This window comes from Simochromis diagramma, unplaced genomic scaffold (assembly GCF_900408965.1).
Source record: "Simochromis diagramma unplaced genomic scaffold, fSimDia1.1 OVJJ01000024.1, whole genome shotgun sequence".
NCBI lineage: Eukaryota > Metazoa > Chordata > Actinopteri > Cichliformes > Cichlidae > Simochromis > Simochromis diagramma.
Window position 1 is genome coordinate 2,761,580 of NW_024387332.1, and position 20,350 is coordinate 2,781,929.

At 42.3% G+C, this 20,350-nt stretch overlaps 1 protein-coding gene and 1 long non-coding RNA gene across 6 annotated transcripts in view; both read right to left on the bottom strand.

Annotated features, from left to right (window-relative positions):
* bcas3 (BCAS3 microtubule associated cell migration factor) overlaps positions 1 to 20,350 on the bottom strand; it is a 323,554-nt gene that overhangs the window by 164,836 nt on the left and 138,368 nt on the right. The window lies entirely within an intron of this gene.
* Positions 9,772 to 19,902, bottom strand: LOC120718130. The gene is made up of 2 exons (XR_005692389.1): positions 19,049 to 19,902; positions 9,772 to 18,880 (listed from the first exon to the last, which is right to left on the bottom strand). It is a non-coding gene; the product is annotated as an uncharacterized LOC120718130 (long non-coding RNA).

Sequence of the window (20,350 nt, forward strand, 5' to 3'; positions counted from 1 at the left end):
CAGCCTGCAAGTGGTTGAAAACTGCTCTGGTTTGAGAAACCCAACAAAGGAAACGAAGCACTGAGCTGGCTTCCAAACATCCCAGATCACAGTCCAATCAAAAAGTGAAGGCCATAAACTGCAAATGCAGGACTCAGAGGATCGAGCCTTCTCAGAGCCCTGTGGTCGCACAAAGGGGCTTGCACAATATCTGTCATGTGGTTTTAATGTTTTGGCTAATCAGTATACAATCACGCATTCAAATATAAATTTCTTAATTTCATTTGTGTTATTAAAACAATTTATTTAGGCCTCCTGATGTATATCATGATAGATACAATAGTATATAATACAGTAAAAATATTTTATAATAAAGCCACAGAGCTTGAGAAATGAGTGTTGAATTAACAATTCTTGTGTTAACAAAAACTGGACATCGTGTTTGTATTCATTCCAGTATCCTGCTGGTTTCAATTAGCTTGTTTGGATGTTTGTGAAGGTAATCAGTAACTGCAACCCATGTGTCATACTAAAGTTTCTGACAGTGACAAACAACTATATATATTATATAATGTTTCTCATAATTATTCGTAATGGTCCCACGTTCGTGCCTCGCTATAGCTCTAACCAGACTGTTTTATGAAAAACACACCTATTCTCCATCTCGCCAGGGGGCTGGGTCATGCGCGGCCGTCTACACCGTCTGCCAATCAAACTTGAGACTCTGCCCCTTCAAACAAAAAGTCTCACTTGCGTTAAAGCCTAAACACAAAGGCCAAAGCACTGACGGGACACAGCTGTCACTACCACCTACAAAGGGCTGTCACAGCCTGTGTGACGGCAGCAGGAACTACTGTCCACTCTAATCACTGTTATAGTGTTTAATAGCCATTAAAGAGTGCAATGTGACCATATTAGGTGTGAGTGTGTGTCTGTATGTGTGGTGGTCAGTCATACTACATGAAGGCATTGTTTTATATCTATACCTATCTATTTTTAATAAAATAAGGCACATTTATAAATGTTGACACTGAAAGCTGCAGAAATGTTTCATGAGACTGAAACAGTTGGTAATATTGAAATTTCCCATATCAACAAACACATTGATAAATTGAAGTTTCTGTTGGTTTATGGGTGAACGTGCTCAACTCAGACATTTTTACATTTTCACTCATTTACAGTACTGTGCAAAAGTCATGAGCCAAGTTTCAATTTCTTGATTTGTCAGAAAAACTGGAAATAGGTAGTGTTTTATTGATTCATGGAAATACAGCATAGAAGGAAAAAAATGATTGTTTTAAGTCTAATGAGCTTAAAAGTTAATATCTGGTGTGAGCACCTTTACTCTTAAAAAACAGCCTGAACTATGTTTGGGGAGCTGTGGCTCAGGAGGTCACCTACTAACTGGAAGTTGGTGGTTTGATTCCCATCTGCATGGGAAGTAGAAAAATGCTAAGAATCAGTCCGTTTACATTCTTGGGAAATCTTTGTTGTCTTCAGGAATAATTCTCTAGGCTTCTTCTTGTTCTGCACAGCCTCCACCGTGTTTCACTGCAGACACTTGACGGTGTATAGACCTGTTTCCACTGACTTTCAGTCTGGTTCTTGTGTAATTTGGTATATCTCAACATTTTCTCCCTGATTTTTCTGTCAGTCCTGGGAGAGTGTGCAGTTCTGCGTTCATAATTCCATCAGTTTAAACAACATCGCCAACATTGCTGGCTGAAATGCATCTGCAGACCACGACAGACACTCACTGTACCTTTGTCCTGACCAGCTAAGCTACATATTGCTGACTATTTGAAACAAAGGTTTCAAATTTGGATTCATCGCTGCACAGTTCATTCGATTAACTTTTGATACAGTTCATCTGCTGTAGATATTCTTTTAAGAGTACTACTTCGTCTTTTGTCCGCAATTCTTTTTAAGGACATGCTGCACAGAAATATAAGAGATATAAGACATGCCACGTTTTTGGCTAATAGCGCTTCGGGAATCACCTTGTAAGTGTAAAAACATAATTTTCTATCTGCCAAACTGTGCTGTCTTTGACGTTCTGTAGAATCAAGTGAAGAAATTGGAACAAATTATGGGTTATGTGCGTGTAAATGTGTTTTTGCACCAGGCTGAGAGTAAAGTACCAAAAGAAACAAATGAAAATTGGTTCTTTGCTAAATCTGTTATGTGCAGACGACACTGGCTGATCCCTTGAGTTACGTACCTTCTGAAAACGGCCAGATACAAGAACAAGACTAAAATATGAGAGAAAAATCAGAAAAACTTTGATCTTCAGGAAACCTGCAGACTACTCCAACAAGGTCTGGCTCCTTAGACATAAGATATAACAAAATGGGGGTTAGGCAAGACTTTTGCACAGTAATTTAGTTTGTTAGAGATAATTACTGTAATCTTTTTCTGGATATCTTTACCAACACTTCTGCTACTGTGAATGAACAGCAGCACCACAGATGAACTTATGAAAGGAAAACCAAAATACCGGCATCTTTATAAGAAGAAGCAGACAAAGAAATGCTAAAGATGCCCAGAGAGAATAAGACACGTCCTTAAAATGTCCCAAAGACATACAGATGACAAGACAAATTCTGATGAACGCAAAAAAAACTGAGCTACTTTGGCATGCTCTGCTGAGGTGGTAGAAAAGCAGCCTGCAGTCCTTGCAGACTGGTGAAAAGATTGAGTAAACAGGTCCGAGTCTCATGTAAATGCAAACTCAGCTTTGAGTCAGATTCTGCACATTTCACCTGAAGACAATCAGGAGAAAGCAGAGATGACAGATGTGATCAGTACCAGCAAATCTCAACAGAATCACTGCCAATAAAAACCACTGAGGCAAAAATGCTTCAAATGAAAGATGGACTGCAAACAGCAATCCCCATGTATGTAAGCATACTTACGTTCGTTTTTCTAACACTTGCTAGAAATGTCTCTTCTGATCAAAATGTTGAGCCTGATTAGTTTTTTATGTCTTTTTACTGTTGAACTAATAACAGAGCCACTCAAAACACACAAATCCTCTCTGCAAATGACAATAAAGAACTTTGGGATCGCACCTCATACATCCAAAGTGTAATGACAATGATTAGCTAGAAGGCCCTCAGGCATCAGTATCTTTCTGGTTTTATTATGGGCCCCAAATAAAAAAGCAGTTTTCTCATGTATTGAATGTATTGGACAAAGTCCAGTCACAATTAAAATGTCCTTGAAAATGTAAAATGCGCCAAATTACAACAGTCGCCTCGAGGCACTTTCTATTGTAAAGGCCCTAAATAATACAGAGAAACTCTAACAATCACTTTGTGGAGAGAGCAACAGTGAAGTACCACTGAACTGGGCCAGTACAACATCCGAAATAGTAACAGTTAAGTGTAGCAGCTGTCCAATCAGCTCGTTTCTGTTCCCCCTCCCAGCCTATTACAATGTGATGGAAGCTTGAGCAAACAAAGTATTATAGGTCAGTTAAACATTCCTCTCATCTCAAGAAATCTGCTGTCACTTTTCCTGAGGCACACACATCTGCAAACACCTGATAGGCCTGAGCAGAGGCCTTCAGATCACTCATTGCCCGGGTTAAATTGTTACCACCTTTCTCTAATCCCTACTCTCACAATTAACTGTATGGTCAAGGACTTCAAAGTCCTTGACGGCCAAAGGGATTAACCCTGACGCTCCCAGAGATTTGTTTTTGATTTTGCTAAGATCCCTGGGTACTTTCATCTTTAGTCCTTCCTCTCCAAGTCCCACAGGGCCAAGCTGAGGGCAGGGCGGGGGTTGCTACTAATTTTGGCAAATTCAGTGTGATATTTGACGGCAACTTTTGGAGTTACTACACAACAGAAAGGGCCTATTTGTGTCTCAGGGGAACAATTAAGTTTTGGTGAGACAGCGAACATTTTTCTGTCTTTAAGTCATTCGGACGTGTGTTATCAGGAACTATTTATTCTTACTCGATTGGAATCAATTACAGATTTTAACCTGTCTCATGATACATCACTACAAAAGTGTAGTGGCCCGTGTCATCAAAACCCATTATACAAATAACATTTCTACAGTTCAACACAAAACAAACCATAATTCACAATTATTAGACTTTGGGAACTAATCATCATTTCTAAAATGAGTTCTCTCCAAAACCTGAATAACAACGACTTTTAGAAAACCCAAGAAAATTCCATCTTTAAGGGAGGGAATCAAACTTTATTAGATCCAGTGCCAGCTTATTGCCACTTTAAACACTCCACATGTTGTTGGTGCTGTTTATGGGCAGAGGGCTGTGTGTCAGCGGAGGTGTCTTAGCAGCACTGGGCACTATCAGCCTGTTTCAGCCCAATCCCTTCAGCTCCGTCAGCTGTAACAGTGCCTATGTCGAAGGAGGTAGATAACCTTGTGTGTGTGTTTTTAGGGGTAATAGTGTGTGAAGCGCTGGTCCACGCATTCTGCCCCTCCTCTACACACCAACAGTCTACCCTCCAGTGGCTCAGCAGGAACTGGAGCAAATGCGTTTAGGAATTAAGACTGGGGAATGGCCTGAAGAGTGTGTGTGTGTGTGTGTGTGTGTGTGTGTGTGTGTGTGTGTGTGTGTGTGTGTGTGTGTGTGTGTGTGTGTTTTCATGGAGTTGTGCTGCTCTTTTGCGGTGTGCCAGCTCCTGCCAGCTGCCCCAGGATGTGGCCTGTCACTTCACATAGCTGCTGATGAGCCACACAAGTGTCAGGAAAGGTAAAGATAGAGGTAACGCTCTGTCACAGACACACAAATACACACAAGAAAAACATGTGGAGAAAACGCCGTACAGTGTATGTGGGGCGGAGATCCTCACGTGACTCAAACCATTAATGCTCATTTTCAAGCTTTTAATAATTACACTATATTAGCTGACCTCATAGCCCACTGAAAATAAATCCACTCGACTTTCTCAGATGTCATCATCGATGTCGGTCTGGCTCCGGTCCCGCTGAATAGTTCTCCTGTACTTTGTGCTACTGTTTGTTGACATCACCATACCATAACTGGAGGAAACCAAAACGTATCAGCCGGAGGAGGAACAAGTGTTTCTGATCACTCCTGGGTCTCTTTGCCAATATTAATGCAAACGCATGGGAAAAAGTCCACCTGCGTCTCATTTACACAACCAACCTTTATGCTCGTGCAGTTATCGGGGAAGAAAACTTTTTTATGGAGATAAATTCCACAGATACACATGAACAATATATGACCCCCCCTCTATTCTCCTGTGCTCTCTTAACCTACTGAACAATGAAGCATAGCTAATGGTAAGTGCCATGCTATTAGATGCAGCAGCAGTAGACTGCCTGTGGCTCTGTGCAGCACCCAAAGGCTCCACATGCTGCCAAGCAAAGAAAGAGACACCAAGAAGAAAACAGAGGCCCAGACATGTTGGTACAGATGCGAGGGTGTCTGTCCCTGACCTCAGATGGTTAGAGACTCACATGATCTTGAACTGCCAAATTTATGTGGCACTTACACACTAGTGTTCATCAAATGTACAGAAATCTATGCTAATGGCAATTTCTGTTCCTTTTTGTTTCCTGTTTGATTCTTTGCCTTATTTTAAATGCTTAAAAACATCACAAATCTTATGTTTAGCAAATGAAAGAATAAAAAAATCAGATTTGTGTAGTATGTGTCCCTATGTGACATAGTCGGGAAAAACGGCGTGGTGCCCAGTGTTCCCTCTTTGGGTTTTCATGGTAAATGGACTGACCACTCAAAGTGCTTTACATTCACCCATCTGCACAAGCACCTCCTTCTACGTTGTTTCTAACTGCTTCCTAGCTAACATTCACACATGGGGTTAGTACCTTGCCCATGGATACCTGGCATGCAGACTGGGATTGAACCACCAACCTTCTGGTTAGGTGACTTGCTCTACCCGAGCTACAGCCACACAACTTGCACTGTGCTTATACCAAACTGCCATGTATGCATGATTGCGGCCTCTATCTGTGCTTTCTGCTGTACTGGACCATCACGTATCAATCACATGACCGTGGTGCTGGTCAATTTGAAAACATCAACCTGGGTTAAGCAAAACTGTAAAATACTTTTTCACTATTTTGGACACTTTATTGTCTAAGGAACCTTATTCAGAAATCTAATTATATGGTCACTGTGATTTGAGGTCTAACTCTATGGTGTGAGATGTAGAACGTCTGATCTGGCTCTCCGAGTCTGCTGCTACTGCTGGCTGAGTGACTAATACAGCACTCCTGCATCTTATCATGCACCATTATATGGATATTCCCTAGGTGATCCCCTACTATATGAACATGATCTACAATAATCTATGTGTTTTTATCAAATTACCAAACTCCATCTCTAATATGCAGTCAGAAGGCTGGAGAGCGACCCACAGATCCCGATGTAATTACACACTGTGCCTCTTCTCGGCCCACATACCATTCTGTCCCAATTCCCTGCTGTTTGGAAATCAAGGATATGCTGGTGACAAGTTACAGTACACATGCCCCAGTTAACCTTTGATGTGAACATGTTCTTTTCTGAGGGAATGATATGGAGGCCTAAACCATGAGAGGCTACAGACTATCCCTGCAAACTGTATGGCTTCAAAGTCCCGTCTCTAATTTGAACCTTTTGTGCCACTTAAAAAGCCCATGGACTAATTTGACTCTGGCATGTAACAACCGTTTACAGGAATGTTTGTCTGTCCCGTGAGTGTGTGTTTGTTTGTGTGTGTGTGTGTGCACGTATGTTACCACGGGCCTACCTGCTTTGATCATGGTATTGGAAGATTATGACAGCACACACACACACACAGAGCAAAAGATTAATCAAAACTACACACAGCCCCACGTCTGCAGAGCGTGTAGACACATAAGCGGACATACAGACCTACAGGTTACCCTGGCACTGAGCTTTTATTTACTTACAGGGAACTCCAATCACCTCATGCTTCTAAATAAGAGCCCGACAAATGTTTGGCCCCACGTGGATGTATTTACTTAAAAACCACCTTTCTATAACAGTATAGAAAGTAAGTATAGACGGTGAGTATTTTGCAAATACATGATACACAAATGCTTGCAAAAACACTCATGGTGGGTTTATTATAACAAGCAGACACAGGAATCGAAGACAGAACTACTCACTGGAAGCATGAGAGGCTGTCTACTGCATGGATTACCAAACCATTCAAAAAATACACGCTGAATAAAAGTGAAGAAAAATGTGTATTAGATTGTGCACAGTGGTCCCTCGCTATAACGCGCTTCACCTTTCGCGGCCTCGCTGTTTCGCGGATTTTTTATTTGTGCAATTTTGCATGTTTTTTTTTTTTTACAGTGCATTGTGTTCTGCGTCCTGATTGGCTGTAGACCACTGTCAATCAATCTCGTGCCGTGTCTCCTCTACAGTACAGAATCTGTTCATCTTGTCAAATTTATATAAATCTTCGATCCTAGCAGTGTGACTCTGAAGTGCTGTACTGTATGTTTGTAAGTTTTCTCCCCAACAAACAACAATGTCGACGAAACGTTTTGCAGCTGCGCTAGCTCCCAAAAGGCAGAGGACGATGCTAACCATCACACAAAAAGCTGGACTTCTGGACATGCTAAAGGAAGGTAGAAGTTACCGTATTTTCCAGATTATAAGGCACATTTAGCAAAACAAAACAGTCAGATAAGTCAAATTTTACTCAACTCATTCTTCTTGCTTCCTCTTCTTGCGTACCATGGATTCATTAATGATTCATTAATGTTGAATTCTCTGGCAGCTGCTCTATTCCCATGTTCTGGAGCTGAAAACAGGGTTTGATCTTTGGTTTCATTCTATGATACTGAACTTATTTTTCTACGAAGGTTTGAACTTTGAGAGTTTAAACAAGAGAGAAAAGTGTGAAAATGTTCATGCCTGTCTGAGAAAAGAGTATAAAGTGTGTAGTGAGGAGTTTTACAGCCTTAAAACATTTATAATAGTTTTTCACCTATCGCGGGTTATTTTTAGAACGTGTTGGACTTTGCATCATGCTTTAACTTAGCGGTCTCCAACCTTTTTTGCGCCACGGACCGGTTTATGCCCGACAATATTTTCACGGACCGGCCTTTAATGTGTCGTGGATAAATACAACAAAATAAAACTAGTACCGGTACCGAAAAAAAGAAGATTTATTCATAACACACGTGAAAAGACCCAGGAAAACCGATTTAACGATCAAAACGATAACAAAATAACGCTGAAAACTGATAAAAACACTGAAAACTATACATTTCACACCTGAGCCTCAACTCTCGTGGCCCGGTACCAAACGACTCATGAACCGGTACCGGTCCGAGGCCCGGGGGTTGGGGACCGCTGCTTTAACTGATCTGGTCTGATGTATCCACTATGCCACATAAACTACAAAGGCATACTTAAATACCCTGGTCAGCCATCACTCGTGTCGAGGACCATGTGTGGAATTCCCTCGCTTCAGCGGTGAGAGACGGGCCTTTTCTGTCATTCGGGCCCAACCTTAGTCGCTACAACTACGACATCAGCAAGGGGGAGCTATCTCTGGGGACCGATGATTAATTAACATTGGCTTCAGCCGGCAGCCTGGCACAGGATGTGATCTAATTGACAGTGGGTAATTATGTAATGGCCTCGTCTTGTAAAAGGAGATGAGCTGGAATAACTGTAACGCAGAGTGGAAATGCAAAAGCACTGTGGACACTGGAAAACGCACACAAACTAAATGAGGCTGGTTTGTTTTCCTGTCGTTACCCTTTTACCTTCCTGATGTGTGGGTGGTTTGCTGGGCATCGAAGGGGTGGTGGAGGTAGTCATCCCTCGCTCAGCTCACTTGGTAATAGGCCAGTCTGTGTTTGTTTACCCCAGCTGGAATGTCACGAAGCAGCCGGCCCTTTGATCCGGCATTAATGTCACCACAATATGTGTCATTATCTGGGAGCCGGGCTCCACTTCACATCCCACTTATTGGAAAAAGTAACGTGACTAAGACGCTGTTCACTAAATATTTTGAACAGGATAGGAAGACATTGCACGCCAGTGGAGGCATGTGATTGAGCCTGCGTGGAAGGAACAATCAGAAAAGCGGTTCCAAGCAACAACGTCGTGCCGTAAGAAGCAGCAGGAGCTGGGACCAAATACAGAGAAGCGGATGGTGCCAACGTACAGCAGAGGCAAATACTGAAAAAACAGTTAATAATAGGGATCAAAGCCAACAGCAACACAAGCTATAACTTCTAAGATGACCAAAAAGTTGAATTAACATGTCCAGGAGCAGGGCGTTACATTTTTATTTTACAACACAATATGTATCTCATGATTTACGTTACACAGCAATCAAATGAACACACTAGCAAGGACCAAGAAAGGTCCAAATTACACACCAAACAATTATCTATGGCATTAGCAGCTGTGCAGCTGAGAAAATAGAGTCGGCTTTTGAGTAGCTTAACTGCCCCCTCCCTTCACCACCAAATAATGCAGATCAAGCAGAACCCCCCCAAGGTAGCTACTTTAAAGCGAAGACACGGACACTGTTTTAGCAAATATACTGCTGCAGAAGAAGCAACTGTCAAGGTAAAGTACAAGTTGTTATTAAGGACTGACCTGGAATCAGATTAAAAACTCCTTTGATCTTAATCTTACTGCTGAAGGAAATGAGGAAAATCTGATCCTGTGTCAGTGGTTTTTAGGCCCTTTGATGTCAAACTGGGATGGAGGCCGGCGCAAGAGCAGTGACTTAATGAATATGATTCTCACTAGTTCCCATGAGGTAATTCCTTTTCTTAAAGCAGTCACTACATATTGCACCTCCTCTAATATCTCATACGCTGCTTTTTGAAAATAAGAGCTTGTAGTGATCACTGGGATATTTTCAAAAATGAAGACTGCTGCGCTACGTTAACTTCAGGAATTAGTGTCTGAATATGGAATAAAAGCCTGAGAGGTCATAAAAGTGGCTGTATAGAGGGCTAAAATAACAGTCTGACTACACAGGCTCAGCTCCATCTGCTTCTAATTACTCACTATCCGTGATGTGATGGAGGGGAAAGAGGGGGTGAGTACAACAGGAACTTATGTCAGCACTGGGTTACATGACTGACGGAGAAAAAAAGAAAAGAAAAAGCGTTTCATTTAGGATAGTAAGCCCTGTTACCTGGGAGCTGTGTTTTCATGCATGGCTCTGTTTGTGTGCACGTGTGTTTGGTTATATGCACATTTATTTCAGCATATCTTCACTGCTGCTATCACTAATTTAATGCCACAGTGTATGAGCCGGACTTCAAACGGTGCCTGCATGCACTGCAGAGTTTAAATTTGCCCAAGTGAGCAGACACAACAACAGGCCGAGCGAATGCTTTTCTGCACAGGGAGTATGTGTGGCAAATAATGTCACATTTCACATGCAAAGTATACAAGTGGCACATTGAATAGGACGCTAATAGCCTAGCTAGTAATCCAACACTAGTGCACCAGAGGTAATCAGAATTTATTTAATCATTAGCATTAGACAGTTGCCACTACACCCAATTTATTTGCGGACGATGCTATGCATGAACACACTAACCAGTTGAGGTTTGCCTTTTACTAAATACATAAGTTAAATCACTTTGCTGAGGTACTGCTAATCAGTCTTTTCTAACCACAGCTTGTTTGGCTTCCACACTGTCAATGTTGGCCAGTGCAAATTTACAGCAGACAAAGTTCTTTTTGATTTAAATACTCCTCAGCATTATGATCCTGTTTATGGTTCTCCGTCATCGAGAAGCGTTCATGTAGCTCAGGTTTGTTCTGTGACATCATCAGCCACAACATTAAAGCCAATAGTGGCGTTTACTGTCAGCCTCAAAAGGACTGCGATGTATTAGAAGCTGATATTGAAACCAGGGCTGCTCAGCACAGTGCACCAGGTAGAAGGTTTTCTGGTTGGGAGGGGGGATTAATGATGCATTCGCAGCATGTGGGAGAAATAAAACCAGAGTAAATTACATGCAGACAGCTTAAAATGACAACTTGTACTCGATGGTTACAATAAAACCATTTTTGAAAAACTTGCAATGCGTCGAGTACATTCAATATATCGCCCGCCCCTGGTTGAAACATGATCAATGCAATGAGTGAGTGAAGGGTCTGTGACAGCCACTATGACAAGGAACAACGAGCTATTGGTCTAAACCTGCTGTGGTATTTAAATCTTCTCCCTATGCCAGTGTGGGTCTTTATGCGGGTGCTCCAGTTTCACCTGACAGTTCTGCGTTTTGCCCAAGTGTACACTGAAAACTAAAGACTGTATACATCATTTTTACTCTTTCCTTCACTGTGGTTGCGCACTTACAGCAGTTTGCCATACTACGAGCTATTAGCCGGGGCAGTCTCTCAGGGAAAATAAAGCTTTTAGACTTCCCAAAAAGTAAGAAAAAAATGGGGTCAAGGGGGATTTTATTTCTTTTTGCTGAAAAGAGAATATGATGATATTAGAACGGTGATTTATGTATAATGCTGATTTTATGTCCTCTATATTTTCACAATATTTATGTTTTTTTGTGTTTCTTTGTATCCATTGAGTTGGAGTGTTTCTTTTATTCTTTTTCTTGCAGTTTCCATTTGACTCATTTTAACTAAATAATGGGTTTTATTTTATCGTTTTGTAGGGCTGGAAATATTATTTGTAATCAGCTGTGATTGTTTTACTACAGTAATCATTAGCTCTCATTCCGGGTTTAATATTCCAGAAAAAGTGAAACAACAACAACAAAAATGGAGAAGAAAGAAGAAAATCACAATAGTGAAAGAGGCAGAGACAAATGTCACTTCAATGTACCCAGGGCTCTCACCAGTCAATGAGTAACATGCACACACACACACACACACACACTGAGTCACAGTGACAGAGGCGTAAGAGTAACACAACACTCTGACAGCGTTAGGGTTAGTCATCTGTCAAGTACACACAACCACACACACTCACAGATGAGTGGAGTGGACTTAAGCCTGAGACCTCAGCAGTGACCCTTGTCTCTTTTCAGCCAATCCTTTCACATCAGCGTTCGTCCTCGCTTTCAAACACACACAGGCGCACACAGGCACACACACACACACACTTGTCTGTCATCATCATGATGTGTTGAAGGTGTTTGGGACGCAGTAAGCAGAACATGTATGACAAACAAACAAACAACGTGTGATTAGCATTGAATGATGGTTTGTTAACGTGCATGTGGCTTGGCCATTTAACATGTGTGAACTTTGACCTTTGGTTGATGAGTTTTGTCAAATAAAAAAACATTTTTAAATGTAGATTACACTGTTTTTGGTGTCACATACAAGGATGAGATTTTTCAGGATAAAAAATGTACTTTTCATGATATTTTCTTATTCTTTTTTGTGATATATTAATTAAGGGTCTGCGGAAACACAAGGAGTGTAACAAATGTGTGTGTGTGTATGTATCTGTGTGCGTGTTTGCGTAGTGACATTTCCCTAATGTAGCAGTAAATGTGCCCCTCATTAAGTGCTCTCTGACAGTGATGTGGGCTGACGAGAGCGCAGACGCCTGGCTCCTGGACTGGTGCCCTGATGGGGAATATGCTCTCACTCTCTTGCACACACACTCACGTACACACACAGACTCTCTCACAAACACCCACGCACACAGAAATATATACAGAAAGACTGACAAGCACACAAACACTTAAACCTAAGAGCTCCATGGCAAAGATGTTTCAATCCAAGTTTGGATGTCCATGTCTCTGTCGGAGCTTTTGGATTTTTTATGCCTGTGTGTGTGTGTGTGTGTGTGTGTGTGTGTGTGTGTGTGTGTGTGTGTGTGTGTGTGTTAGACTTGACACAATATTTGGGGCAGATGAGGGTCTGGAAGCACAGAGGCACATCTGCTGTAGAAAAATGGCTTTTTGGACTAACACCATTAACACAATGGTGGCTGCTGGACAAAACTGTATCTACAGTGTGTGCATGTGTGTCTTTATGCAGCTATTAGTCATGCTCCATATGTCTTCGAGTGAGGGACAGTGAAAGCACGGTGTATCTGTGCTGCGTGTGTGCGTGGGAGGGGGGGTGACCGACTGACCCCAGCGACGGCCTTTTTATGCCTCAAAAATATGACTGACATACACACAAACACACAGAGAATAATGGCGGGTGTGACTGTGGAGGCACAGCTAAGAGTACAACAGGAAAATGAGCAGTCTATTCACACAAGCAGGGTCACATGTGCGGTAAGGTTCGGTCAAAAAGAGCTTAGCTTCCCTTTGCCTGATTCGCTGAGAAGAGACGGCCAAGTAGACAATTTCTCCACCGCGCTCTAAAAGAATCTATGAGCCTTTTTCATTTGTGAACACACTGGAAGCGATTTGCTCGTCGCGCGTTGCTTTGAAGCTGCCAGCTGGTCCCTTGCAGACATTTCAGGCTCTTTTTGCCCAGGTGACCCTCTAATGTATGTGCTATCAGGTCATACGTCAATCAACAGTATTCTGCACTCTCATTGGTAGGCTCTTCAGGTGTGCAAACCAAAGTTTATTGCAGGTCCCGCCCCAACAATTGCTTCTAGTGTGTAGCATTAGTGATTTGAATGCTGTGTGAGATTTCACCCACATCTAAATAATGATCGTAAACATTGTCAAGCCAAGTACCGGCACAGATAATTGTTTCATGGCTCCGTGTCACTACAGTAAAAATAGATTGGAAACCTTTTCTCACCACAGAAGATCATCTGCCTCCATCTCACCCACCCCCAGCATCCTCCTCTTTCACACCAACCCTCTGCATGTCCTCCTCCGTGGGCTCTTTTCCTCCAGCCTGGCAGCTCCATCTCCAAACCATCCCAACCTTGCGTCTCTAATTTAGTCTCCAAACTAGTTGAACTGTGAAACTCTGAGCACTCCCAACTCGGACTCTTTCTTTTGGTCAGTGCCACGGTCTCCAAACCATACGGCACAGCAGCTCTCACTGCCATCTTGTAAAACTTTCATTCATGCTTCCATCCTTCTGCCAACCTGGCATATTGCTCATTTTCAAAAAGATGATCTTGTGGGTGAATGAAAGTACTGAGCATACTTTGAACAGTTTATTAATTAACCCACTGATGCTGAGAAACTGTTCTGACACATTAGAGAGCAACAGTATCTGTTCCAAACGTACACAAAGTTCAGTCTGATGAGATTTCCTTGGTTTCCGTGGCTTCATGATTCAAACAATTTCTGCTGTAAATCCAAAAAGCAAATATTCTAGCATGTTAGCAGGGATATGAAATCTTGAAGACAATGCGCACACAATATACAGTATTTTTTTTTATGTTCATTCTACACGATATGAATTATTGGATTTGTGTCCAATTCAGTGTCTAATCCACATTTGCTTACAACCTCTATTACCAAGGCAGACATGCCATCTGAAGGACCTTATCATCACTGCACTCCAGTGACAGTGGGAGTCAATGAAACTGATCAGGTCTGAAAGATCATTCACACTTACTTTCCACACAGATTTATATTCACCTCTTGATGCAAACTGAGGAAAAGCGAGCAACTGTGTGGAGCACGCAGACCGTGAGTGTGCTGGCAGGCCGCTGCTGGACTGGGTTCAGTTCTTGTTATAAATACAGGGGTTAGAGGTGTGACTGTAAAATGTGCTGTGTGTATGTGTTTGTGTAGCCAGAGGCGTAAGGGTTAATTGGTGTTGCGTGTTAAAAGGTGTTAACAAGGCAGGCGGACACCCAAGGAGCAGTTTCAAGACACACACACACACACACACACAGTCATATTAGCTGCAGTCAAAGTGATAAAAAGTGTATGGCAATATAACAGAGCCAGTTTCTACACAGCCAGTGTCTTTTCAACATCCTCCAATGTACCAACCTAACAGAAAACGACATTTTCCACAGTAAACACAGGCGGACCTACAGTATAGTTCTGCTCTCTAGTTGTGAACAGACAGTATTTCTTTAAAAAGAAGAAAAATTACAGAGGTTTAGGGGTTACTTTTAGATTCAAAAAAAGAAATCTATTATTTTTCTATTATTTAGTTTGGTTATGGCATATTTTAGGATACTAAATATCTTCATCTTTATCAACTAAAACAGGCTTTTATCAAATGTATTTCAGTAGAAGGGTAATACCCTCCTGTGCTATATATGGCAGTGCTGGCTAAGTGGCACTCCTAGAGCCTCTGGCTGAGCCTGTGGGGACGATAGAAGGAAAAAAGAAACCAACGAGACAGAGAAAAAGAAAGGGATGGTTTCAGCTAAAAGGCCCTCGCTGCCTGGAGGCACTCCATACACTCTAATGATTGCCAACAGGATGTGTGTGTGTGTTTGTCCCTTGACAAAGAACCTCTAATCAGATGGAAGTGTAAAGGGAAGGAACACTCTTAGGTCATACATGTCTTTATGTGAGTATCTGTTCACTTTGTGTCTGATACATTTTTGCTGTGAAATGTTCCACTGACACATATAGGCCATGACACAGACACACACACTTGAAAAAAAATCATGATGCTAGCACTTGTGCAGTATTACACACACACACACACACACTGTTGTAGAGTCCGATTATCAGTTGACTGAATGTCTATGGAGGTGACACGGCATCAGACCGACCTGCCAACACAGTACACTGTGGAAAGTGCTGCTACACGGGCAAACAATACATGTGTGTATGCAGAGCTGCAACAGACAAGCGCTTTTGCACATGCTCTCCTTCGATTACACATACAGGTGAACAGGGTGTGAAAATGCATCTACAAAACCAAATACAGGGGAGGACTGGATGCTTCAAGACAACAGGAACCAAACAAACTGCATGAAAAGTGCATGAGCAAGGTGTGGGCACACACACCGTCACAGTTCGCCGTTCTCCCTCTCACACACACACACACACAAACAAAAGTGAGCATGAGTGGAGGCGACAGAGCGTTCACACTGGGTCGAGCTGGTCCTGGATGTGCCAGAGCCAGCAGCTGAATGCTAGTCTGAATGTGAAGGTGTCAAACTAGCTTGGTTATAGAGCTAATGTGTAGCTGCTAGACTAGCACACCTGAGGCTCACACACACACACAGATATATTTATACATACGCATAGGTGCACAAAGACGCACACATTCACACATGTCAGGAGGAGCGTAAACACACGTATGCATAAACATAACACATAAGCATAAAAATGTCACACACATTCTTAGCAAACATGCAAAAGGACACACACATGCATATGGCTGCAGATGCATGTACAGATGTGTCCACGCACACTTTTTCACATGTGTGAGAAGTACAAACATGTAGGCCCAAGTGTAAACACACAGATGAAGGAAGAGAATCACAGAAGAGCAAACACTTCAGTACACAGTGTATGTAAATAGCAACACACACACACACACACACCGTGTCTCTGCAGACGCAGACGTGAATAATGTGTGCAGCCTTCCTCGGCTTCATACCAGGCCACTGCTAGTGTCACAAATAAACTTGCTTACACTTGGCGCTGCTTCACGCGGTGATGGGCTAAATAGGGCATGAAAAGGTACGCACACACACTGGCATGCTTAACACCAGGTGTGTGAGGCGAATGTTAGCAGAGACACATGTGGCTTGGATGCCCGGTGGGATCTGTCCATGTCCTCTTTGTGCCCTCTGCCAAGGCACACCACAGTACTGGCTGACTGCATCACGCCGCTATGCCCTGCAATTACGCTACAGCGCCGGTACTGGACATTTCTGAGCACAACGCACAATTTAAAGCCTCATTAGCAGCCGCTAGAGAGTGGAATATTTATTATACCAAACAGGCGGAAGTAACAATTGTCCAATAATAATTTTTTTGATAATATGGCTTCTTTTTTTTTTTAGAAAATTAAAACATTTTTAAGTCTGATTTTGACTCCAGCATCACATCACCAAACGTCACGAACATCAGTATCCTGTTAGTAGGACTGTTTAATTAGAGAGAGTGCAGTGTCAATATTATCCAGTCATAGTCTTCATAGTTCCACAAAATGTTTGTTCTACTTATGCAAGAGGACTTATTGTGAACGCGAGCCATTGCTTATATTCCTAATATTATGTTCTTTGATCTTCTGCGACTGACACTACAGTAACACAGAGTGCACCATGGGGTCGTGAAGGAATCAGGAAATTCTTCTGATGAAATCCACTTAAATTTGTCCTTTCAGGGTTCGCAGATGTGTGAAGAGTAGCACGCTTAGAACACACAAACCGGGACTCTACAACTTCATACTTGCAACACGGGCCGTGGGCATGTGAAATGGGAGTTAGGTTGTGTTTACAAATTTGACAATGCATTTATCTGATCTGCGGATTTAACGGCGTAACAGGAAAAGCTCATTAGGTGATCACTATGGTATCAGTTCATTCTCTAGGAGCCTTGCTGCATTGCATGAGAAATGAAGGTGTTAGAAGAAACATTTGCTACGATGTTTACAATTCCACCTCTAAAGAACAGCGACCACACTCATGCTAATCCAACCATCAGTTATAAAAAGTTTGTTCATGATCCCACGAGGATCATCGTGAAGTTGTCCACACAGGAAGAAGTGATGCACAGGAGCAAGAGCAGCAACTGATTGATTCAAGTTTTCAATTTGATTTTTCATAATTCCCATTAAGCGTGTACAGTACAATATCTGCATCTAAGCTTCCACAAAACTGTAAACTGTGTTCAATAGTTAATCACTTGATAACTGTTAAACACTGCTATCAAGTAAGACAAATGGTAATTTAGGCATTACTTTAAAAACAGCTGGTCTGCACTGAGCTTTAACCTTCAGCAGCAAAAAAAAGGCAAACTGGTTTTTAAAATCTGTCAGAGCTGTAAAGCTGACGGACTCTGTTCAGCCACTCATCGAGCTGTTGTTGAAAATGACTTTCCACCAGAGCTTTTTTCATGGTTTCAATAAACATGACAGGAGAATTTCTCCATTGTTAGGTATTCATCATCTTTTTCTTGCTTCCACTCCAGTTGACCTTAAAATGATCTAATGTAGTCACTGTATAACACAAATTTAATTACAATACTATGTCCCCATGTTCCAAGAAATCTCTGCTGAATTTATTATATTTCATTCTTTGGAGTTCTCTGCCTTCGAGCCATTTTATTTTGGGAAGCTAAATGAACAACTGCAGGAAAACCTTGTAACTGTGTGTGTGTGTGTGTGTTCTGAAAGTGTATCTATATGTGTTAAGTATCAATCCTCACAGAGAGAGAGTGAGAAAAGAAAAACAGAGCTCAGGATGAGGTTTTCCTCTCATCTGTTGTGTTTTCTTTTTGGTGAATCACACCGTGTCTGTAGCAGGAATCTGCATCAAACTACAGACACTCCTCTTCTTTCTCCACCTCTTCTTCTCCTCAATCCTCTCATCTCCCTCTAAGCTAAATGATCCTTTCATTTCCTGATGACCGACAGAGGCCCTTAGGTGTCTGTGCATGCGTGCGTGTTTGTGTGTGTGTTGCGGGAGTGTGCGTGGAGCTCTGAAAGCACAGTTGCATGTTAAGTTCACAACTGCATTGATCCTGTAGCAAAACAAAGCTCAGAGAGCGATGTCTGGACTGAGCTTTATAAGTGGGCGTGCGTCTGTTTGCGTGTGGATACAAAAGACAAGCTGACGGTAAGTTAAACGTTTCACATCACCGCATGTTAAAAATCTGTTTTGAACACATTCCAACTTGTGTCCACACCTGCAAATGCATCCACACACACTCGCACACACACAAATCCATAGAGAGTTGACTCCGGAAGATAGGGAGGAAGTTGTCTAATGGTTGCCAAACGTTTGAGTGGGCCCTGGCTAAACATGTGTTTAAAGCAGACAACATCACCACTTGACCCTTTCACTCACTCACACACACACACACACAAACACACACGCACCTCCACGGCTCAAGAGGCCATCTCAGACACACAGCACTCACAAAGCTTGACAGTCAGATATACACACAAGTTATTAGTTTATCATCTGCTAGGTGTGTATGTGACTGTGCAATGTGGTGTGATTTGTGTTTTTGCTGGCATATACACACATCAGACCACTGCGCGCACACACACACACACACACACATGCTCCAACAAGATAATATAATCAAGTCAGAGTGCAGTGGCTGCCGACTGCAAAATGCCCACTTCCAGATGTCCTGACGGAGAGAGACGCCACGCTTTTCCACTGGGAATTGGTCAAGGTCCTGAGGCTGCTGCGTGTGCATGTGTGTGTGTATACCACAAACACACACACGCAGAACAGACGTAGACATAACCATGCAAACAGACACCCTGACACGGCATGAGCAAAACTGGGCCCAGCTGGAGAATGATTCAAAGGCTGAGGGAGAAAGAGGGGAGAGGACAGAGAGAGGAAGACGGAGAGGACAAATTGCTTTTGCCTGCATCTGAAGACGTGATGTGCGAACGAGCTGTTAAAAGAAAACAAAGCACAGTCGTGCCTGCCAGTTCCCATGACTCCCCCCGGCCCGCTGTCCCTCCTTCCTCCCGTGCATCCATCCATCATTTGCTCTCGCCCTCCTCCTTTACAGTAAGTCTCCCAACACCTACAGAATCCTGGGATCAGTTAACGGTGAGGATGAGTCGATGTGGTAAGAAACGGAGGATGGAGCTGGCTCGTAAATCAAAACGAGCTAGTTGGTATATTTTGCAGTTTTAGACAAACAGGTGGTGCTCGAGCACTTTTGAGTCAACACGAAGCAAGAAACGAGATTCTTTGATGATTGATTCAATGTTTCGTTTCAGTTTGAGGAATCCAGCAGACGGGATATTGTAATGACCTTTGTTGTTAGTTTGGACAGCAACAAATAATCATTGTCATACCTCTGAAATCATTTCTTCAAGTACAAGTTCAGTACTAATATATTCTGTTTTTGGATTCATATCTGGATATTATCTGAATACCTGGAAGTTTGCGGAGTCTGCAGCTGTTTAAGAGCACCCGACAATGCTGGGCTGTCAAAGCCATGAGTCAGGCAAATTGTTGCTTTAGATTCTGAGCTGTTAGCAAAGTAATTTAATTTTTTTTTTTAATTTTTCATGCACAGTGACCTACTGGCTACCACTATCCACCACTGTATCAACGTATGGAAGTGATGGCAACTGGAGCTGCAGTTTTACTCTGCTTTCTGCTCTTATCTGCAAGGATGAATTCATTTCAAGGTCAAGAGTAGCACATTTGCATAAACACGCCAATGGTCAAAACCTTTGTGAAGAACAGATCAGTGTTGAGATTGAGAGGTTTTGCATTTACTTTTAGAATTACCGTAAATGTCAAATTGAAAACGCAGATATTCGAGTTGTACTTCAGAGTTTTACCTGTTGGTGTAGAGAAGCACTGTGAGG